The following is a 7,340-nucleotide window of genomic DNA, read 5'->3' as shown; positions in this document are numbered from 1 at the left end:
TATGGTAAAACAGCATATTTTGGGGTGACATGCTCTGAACTCCTTCATTTCCTCTGAAAGTTTCTTAAAAAGCTGAATTTGTGGCACTGGAAGGAAGAATTGGATTAGCAGCCAAGAGTCTATCTGCAAAGGGAAAGAAGAGCACAAATTAGAATAAGAATGAATAAACAAGAAATAACAAATCTAAGCACACTTCCCCATATCCTGTTAAATCAGTCTCCCATGCCTGGGAATAGGTCCCTCGTATAGAATGGCCGAACCTCATTTGTCTGACCGAGAGTGTGCAGCTCTGGAGACTGTTTGTCTCAAGCAATTTACATAGAAGCAGCCTCCTTTGCCAGTGACGAAGCTCCTCCTTTTGGGCTGTCAGTGTGTGTAGGGGAAGGCAACTTTGGAGCACAAGAGAGCCTAAACTACTAACTTCTGGTAGAATGGCTTCCAGTGTTTGTGTAGTGATAACTAAACTCTTGTTCTGTTACTATGGAAAGATTTAGAACTATCTTTTCCAACTCAAGTTCCAAAGCCTGGGAAAAGGGAGCTCAGTATTGAGAAAAAACTTAGAATTGTGATACACAAGCCAGTATTCTATAACATCTTGTCTAGTATATTTATGTGACACTACTTTATGACCAAAGGAACCCAAGTTTGTAATTTGGCTGGCATTTAAGATGGAGTACCTGATGACAGAGGGCATCAGGAATCTGAGGCCCCATCATCTTGGCCGTCTAGGTGGAACTCTATATATACCTTATCATCACATAAGATTAAAAAAAAAAAAAACAGTATTGTCCATGGCTAAGGTCACAATGAAGCTTGTGACTTACTAAATTGGGGTTTGGTGTATCTTCTCACCTGTCATGTTGTTATCTGCACATCTTTGTCTTCCGTGTATCCTTGTCAGTCCATAGGCGCAGAACAGGTTGTGAAATATCTGATGTAGGAGACCTGCAGTTAGGCCTTGGCCGCTGTAAGGCTTGGTCTTGTTACCTGACCAAGTTAGTGCAATGTTTTGGTCTCCCCATATGTAATCTTTGGCCTTTGGCAGCTCAGCTGCTCCCAGGTCATGAAAGGGTGGCTTGTGAGCCAGCTGTAGTATCTGGTGGTTTGGCAAGGGTCTGTACTGTAAGAGTCAGTAAGTATTGAGACCATTTCTGACCTTCACGAGAGGCTTGAGGGTGCTACCTGTGGAAGTGCACCGCAAGGTTTGATTGTAATATTGTTTTGGTATGTCAGGTGGGAAAAGCCCAGTACCATCACAGTTTTCAATGCTAAGGGGGGAGAGATCCCTTCTAATGTCTTTGAACAAAGGACGGTCCTTGAGCTTCTGTAGAGGCTTTCCCGTGTACAATTTACTCACCAAAAAGAGAAGTGATGTGTTTTTCTGGTCATGGATGCCATACCCTGTCATGCATCCATTTTCCAGAGTTGGTCCACCAGTTGGTCTTATTGGCAGGAATAAAAATTAATTTCAAGTTCTTTTGCATGATCTAGATGTTGATATAATCAGCAATCAGATTGATTAGTTAATGTGGCCAGGGTTTGAAAAGTGGGGTAGGGGGTGTCAGGTCTGTGCATAACTTGCTGAGAAAACAGTAAGGGTTAATAAGTGAGACACCAGCTGGAAAGAGAGCCCATAATGGAGGATCAGGGTGAAAATGGGATAGATTGAGAGAAGCAATCTCCAGCCAGCCTTTTTTTAATAAATGGCTAAAGAAGGGGGAAGCTTTGTTAAAAGGAAGATCTTTTAAAATTTCCCTTTGGGAGTAGGGAGACCCGTTGGGGGAGAATATAGGTAGAAGTGAATGTTTCTTGATCTGTGACCTTGGGAAAAGCTGTGTACTTGGTGATTCTGTCTGTTTCTGGTGCCTGGGAATTTGCCCGGGAAATCCTTACTTTAAGGTCAACTTAAGGGGTGGTCTTCCAGTTGTCCTGGGAGTGCTAATCCTGGTCTAACTTGGCATGGTTTGTGTGAGTCTAGGAGGGTTTTTCTTTTATTTTGCTGGCAGTGTGAGTGGTTAGCAGTACATCATAATGGTCTTCTCAGTGAGGTGACAATGCTTTCTTCTAAAAGTCTTGATTTACATCTAATCTTCTGGTCAAAAGGGATGGCCAGTCAGCAGAGGCCATGCCATTGTAACTTGCTGATGATATCCTCCAATTAAACTAGTTAGTTCTTGTATATAGCTAGTCATGGTGATGTGGAGAACAAAGGCAAAAGAAATGCAGATAAAATGAAATCTCCTTAGAACTTGCAGCCCATTGAAAATACTTGAGGCAGGCAGAGTATGACATTCCTCAGGAACTCACAGCTGCCTTAAGTTAATGCTTTGCTGCAGGCAGAAAGCAACCTTAGCTTGACATTGGCCCGACCTGTACAATCCTATAAGTCTTCTTTAAGATATGAAAATCCTTTTGGAAACTTCCTTTATGTCTGCCCCCTCCCCGCCAATTTAAAGTATAATCACTTCTCACAATCACATTGCAGCTCTTCTGCCCCCAGGTCCTGTACCATGGTATAATAAAAACACTTTTTTTGTACCATCTCAGAAATCTTTCTTGATCTTTCACTCCTGGCCCATATCACATCAATAGCATTGAATTTTTCACTTAAGCCCCTATAATATTCATTCAATCCAGAAATAGAAGGTTTAGGGATGCTAGTAGGAATAAAGTGACCAAACATTATTTCTAAAGATGTTAATAATGTCTTCCCTTTGGAGTATTCCAGATTTTTATTTTTATTTTTAATTTTTTTTTCAACGTTTATTTATTTTTGGGACAGAGAGAGACAGAGCATGAACGGGGGAGGGGCAGAGAGAGAGGGAGACACAGAATCGGAAACAGGCTCCAGGCTCCGAGCCATCAGCCCAGAGCCTGACGCGGGGCTCGAACTCACAGACCTCGAGATCGTGACCTGGCTGAAGTCGGACGCTTAACCGACTGCGCCACCCAGGCGCCCCTATTGCAGATTTTTATAAGGGCCAGAGGTAATGCTTCTGGCCATTAAGTCCAGTTTCTTAACAGACTTTTTCTAAAGTCCTTTTGACATCTGGATTTTTATATTCACTTTGCCTTGAGGATTAAGGATGGCACAAAGTGTGAAATTTTAATGAGTACCCCAAAGTTTTTGCAAGAAAGTGGTTAATTTCTGCTGTAAAATTAGACCCTTTATCTGACCCAATCCATAAAGAATGCCAAAACAAGGAATACTCTCAGTTATTAATTCTTCACCATTGCTGTGGCATTGGTACTTCTAGCTGGATAGTATTCAGTCCACCCACTAAGTATACAGACATAACCAAATAGTGGGAATAGCCTGACACTGGAGATAAATCTATGGAATCCATTGTGGGGTTTCACAAGGGACAATGTGGGTCTTGGAGGATTTCCTGAGGTACGTTGGTTTCCTCCAGAAATTTGGTGAGATTTGTAAGTAGTACACTGGGAAATAATTTGGCCAGAAATTTTGTGGATGCCAAGGAAGAACCAATTCTCTTTTAACTCCTTAAGTATCTCCCATCTACCCATATGTCCCATCTGATGGGAGATGAGTGTAAGCCAAAAGGTCAAAAGAAAGGGGACCACAGGAAGTCTGTTTGACCCAATGTATAATCTAATTGTTTGGCACTCTTTTGTATCCATTTGTCTTTTTCAAATTGTGGGGTATTTGCCTGAATGGTTAATACTGTCAGTCAGGGATAAAAGCAGGGTTTTAAATTGGGTGGAAAAAGAAAAGGGGTTCTATTTGGGGCTGCAAAGGTAGCAGCCTTGTCAGCCCTGCTATTCCCTAGAGATACAATATCTGTCTCCTTAGTATGGCTACACAGCCAACAATATCAATTTTAGCAGGGAAGTGAATAGCATGTATAGGGCAGCAATTATATGCCCATTGGCGAGAGGAGTACCAGCAAGAGAGGTTAAGAATCCACAGGATTTCCAGATTGTGTCAACAGCCTGATGAGTTTAGCACCTTGGGCTAACTAACTTTACAGTGGACAGAGAGTGTGCCTCAGACGTTTTATGTGGGGAAACTATGGCACAGCCAGTTATTATGTTTCCCCAGAAATTTCCTCTGTAGGAACGATCACAAAATAGAACTTAAGTCTCGGTTGTGTAAAGGGGGTGGTATCTAAGAGATCCTCTCATGGCTTTCAGATAATTTTTGTTTTTGTTTTTTAGAGAGAGAGTGTGTGAGCATGTGAGTAGGGGAGAGGGGCATAGGGAAAGAGAGAAAATCTGAAGCAGGCTCCACACTCAGCACGGAGCCCAATGCTGGGCTTGATCTGCCAACACTGGGATCATGACCTGAGCCAAAACCAATTGGCTGCTCAACTGACTGAGCCACCCAGGTACCCTGAGACAATTTCTATATTTGTAAAGTAATTCTGTGGAATGGAGTGATGTTCTCCATTATCAAGGAAAGGATAATAGAGTAGTCAGATTTAAAGTGTTACAGTGATGGAAGATGAAAGAAGGGTTGGATAATAGAGGCCACCACGTAGAGAGGTGTGGTGTCTTATGAACATAAAGGAACATAGAGGTGAATGGGGAGCCTGATCTCAGGGAACTGGCTTTGTCAGTTAGGGAGGCAGCTGTGGCTACCGCACACAGGCATGAGGGCATGCCTGCTGTCACAGGATCCAGCTGACAGGAAGGACTTCCCTGAGAGGCAAAGATTTTCCTGGAATTCCCATAGCAATCCCAGTATTGTTGTGGCACTATAGGAAAAAAAAAAGGGTTGTCAAAATTAGGTAGCTGAGAATTGTGGGTGTTCACAGTGCTAATTTTAAGCCTTCCAAGGAGGTTAATGAGGGCCCGGAAATGAGCTCTGAAGTAGTATCCAGGAGGAGGCTTCTAAAGAGTTAGCCAGGGCAGCAAAGTTAGGAATTCATTTGTGGCAGTAGCCAGCTGCCTCTAGAAATTTATGTAGCTGTTTTTTCATTTGTGGGAGAGGGATGGGCAAAACTGACTCAAGGCATTTGAGAGTGAGCTTTTGAATGACTTGAGGTATCTCATGTCCTTAGTAGGTAACAGTTGTTTGTACCCCTATAAGTTTAGTTTAAGAGGATATATGGCCTCTTTCAGCTACTATAAGAGCATGCTGCTTAGTTTGGTTACAAAGTAAAAGATCATAAACATACTGAACAAGAGTAGAGCCTTGGAATCTACCCTGGCGTTAGGGACTTGGGAAAATATTGAGGGAAACTTGCAACGTCCCTGAGGTATACCAGTCTATGTTAATTGTCTCTCTCTAAATGTAAATACAAAGAGGAATTGTGAGTTAGGGTGCAATGGAGTTGAAAAGAAAGCCGAGCAGAGGTTAATTACTGGAAATCAGGCTGGGTCAGCAGGAATTGAGATAAGAATGGTAGCTGAATTAGGGACTATGGAGTGATGAGGAATTACAAAGGCATTAATGGCTCTCAGATGTTCTTTAAATTAATAGATTTGAATCCAGTCTGAATCCAGTTTCCCTCTTTCTTTACTGGTAAGATTGTAGTGTTACAAAGCGAGGAAGTGAGAATATCCTGCTGTAAAAGAGATAGGTTCAGTGCCTCGCTGCGCACTAACGAGGGCACTAACGAGGGCAGCACTGGGCTACACGTGGGGGAAGCTTGCTCCTTTTCCAGTAATATGCACAACTCTGTTGCTGTAACAATTCAACCTCATTTGCATGTGAGGCCTGGGTGCTAGTTGGGATATCTTTTAAGATTGCATCTTCTTCAGAAGATTTTCAGTTGAGATGGGTTTCCATTAGGGTAAAAAAGTTTGCTGTTTGGTCAGATGCAGGAAAATAAAAACACATTTCTCATTACACTGTATGGTGGCATTAAATTTACATAACAAATATCTACCTAAGAGATTTGCTGGGGAAGAGTCAGAAAACAGAAAGGCATGATGGGTGTTAAGAGGGCCTAAAGGTATCCGGGAGGCCTAGGATATAGACAGTGAAATAGGTTGCCCAGAGACTGAAAGCTTGAATAGAATCAGAGGTGACAGGTAGAGATAAAATCCTCTGAACAGATGGTAAAGTCACATCAGTGTCAATTAAGAACCAGTTCCTGATCCTCTACTCTGAGGATGGTGAGCCCTGGGGTGCACCTTGGGGTTAGTTGACCCTATCAGGAGGGTATTGCCCCACAGAAGGGGAGAAGGGAGTGAACCCTCTGAGGGTGCTGGGTCTAGAGAGCTTGTTTCCTTTTTTTTTTTTTTTAACGGCTGTTGGAAATCAAAAACAAGAATACTCATAACAGAAAATATCAAATCACTATGCCTAAAGAACTAGTTCACACCAGTGTTTTCTTTTACTAATCTAAATTTGGAAAAGGTAAAACATGAGGAGAGACTCTTAATACTTTGGTGGATTGGATCTTGCAGGCAGAGATCCAGGAGACTAACTGGTAAGAATTCTTACCTTGTGCTGGCTGTGTCAGAGATCCCAGGATCTCTCAGCTGCAGTGGCCCTGGAGTGAGCAGTGTCAACCAGTGACATCCCATCCTTGTCAGCAAAACTGTAGGTAAGGAAAAATGCTCCTCTACCTACCCTCTTTGTGTCTCCAGCAGGGCCTAAAAGTTAAACTGACATAAGAAAGTTTAACAGGAGGGGGGCACCTGGGTGGCTCAGTCAGTTGAGCATTGGACTTGATTTTGGCTCCAATCATGATCTCATGGTCATGGGATCAAGCTTCAAGCTGGGCTCCAGGCTGACCTGAATGTGGAGCCTGCTTGGTTCTCTCTCTTTCCCTCTGTTCCTTTCCCCCTCTTGCATGCACTCTCTCTCTCTCTCTGTCTCTCTGTCTCTCTCTCTCTCAGAAAGGAAAGAAAGAAAGAAAAGAAAAGAAAGAAAGAAAGAAAGAAAGAAAGAAAGAAAGGAAGGAAGGAAGAAAGAAAAACAAGATCAACAGGAGAAAGGCATACAAGTTTTATTATTATTATTTTTTTACATGTACATGAGAACCTTCACAAGAGAATGAAGACTTGAAGAAGTGACCAGAACAGAACGCTTTTATATCTTTTAGACAAAGAACCAAGTAAGGCCAAGGAGTTTGGGCCAGGGGTAGTCAACTGTGGAGAAATGACTAGGAGGATAAGCATTAGTGTAACAAGTCTTGTTTGTACAGATTTCTCAGTGTGATTCCCCATCTCTGGTGAGGGGAATGATTTTCTTCCTCCTGGTAGAGGCAGGGGATCTTTGACATGGGAGTTTTATCTCCTGCCAGGAAGAATAAGGAAGGTCAGAGTGCCCCTCTTGTACCTGCTGTTTCTCAAGCTCCTTTAACTTAAAATAATCAATATGGTAAAACAGCATATTTTGGGGTGACATGCTCTGAACTCCTTCA

At 42.5% G+C, this 7,340-nt stretch overlaps 1 long non-coding RNA gene across 1 annotated transcript; it reads right to left on the bottom strand.

The window, feature by feature from the left end:
• Positions 1-11: 11 nt before the first annotated feature.
• Positions 12-2,008, bottom strand: LOC121026353 (uncharacterized). The gene is made up of 3 exons (XR_005788336.1): positions 1,894-2,008; positions 1,358-1,487; positions 12-123 (listed from the first exon to the last, which is right to left on the bottom strand). It is a non-coding gene; the product is annotated as an uncharacterized LOC121026353 (long non-coding RNA).
• Positions 2,009-7,340: the final 5,332 nt, after the last annotated feature.

This window comes from Herpailurus yagouaroundi, unplaced genomic scaffold, assembly GCF_014898765.1.
Source record: "Herpailurus yagouaroundi ecotype Mexico unplaced genomic scaffold, PumYag 86715, whole genome shotgun sequence".
NCBI classification, from domain to species: Eukaryota; Metazoa; Chordata; class Mammalia; order Carnivora; family Felidae; genus Herpailurus; species Herpailurus yagouaroundi.
Note: the sequence above shows the minus strand (reverse complement) of the source record. Positions and strands in the feature narration are given on the sequence as shown.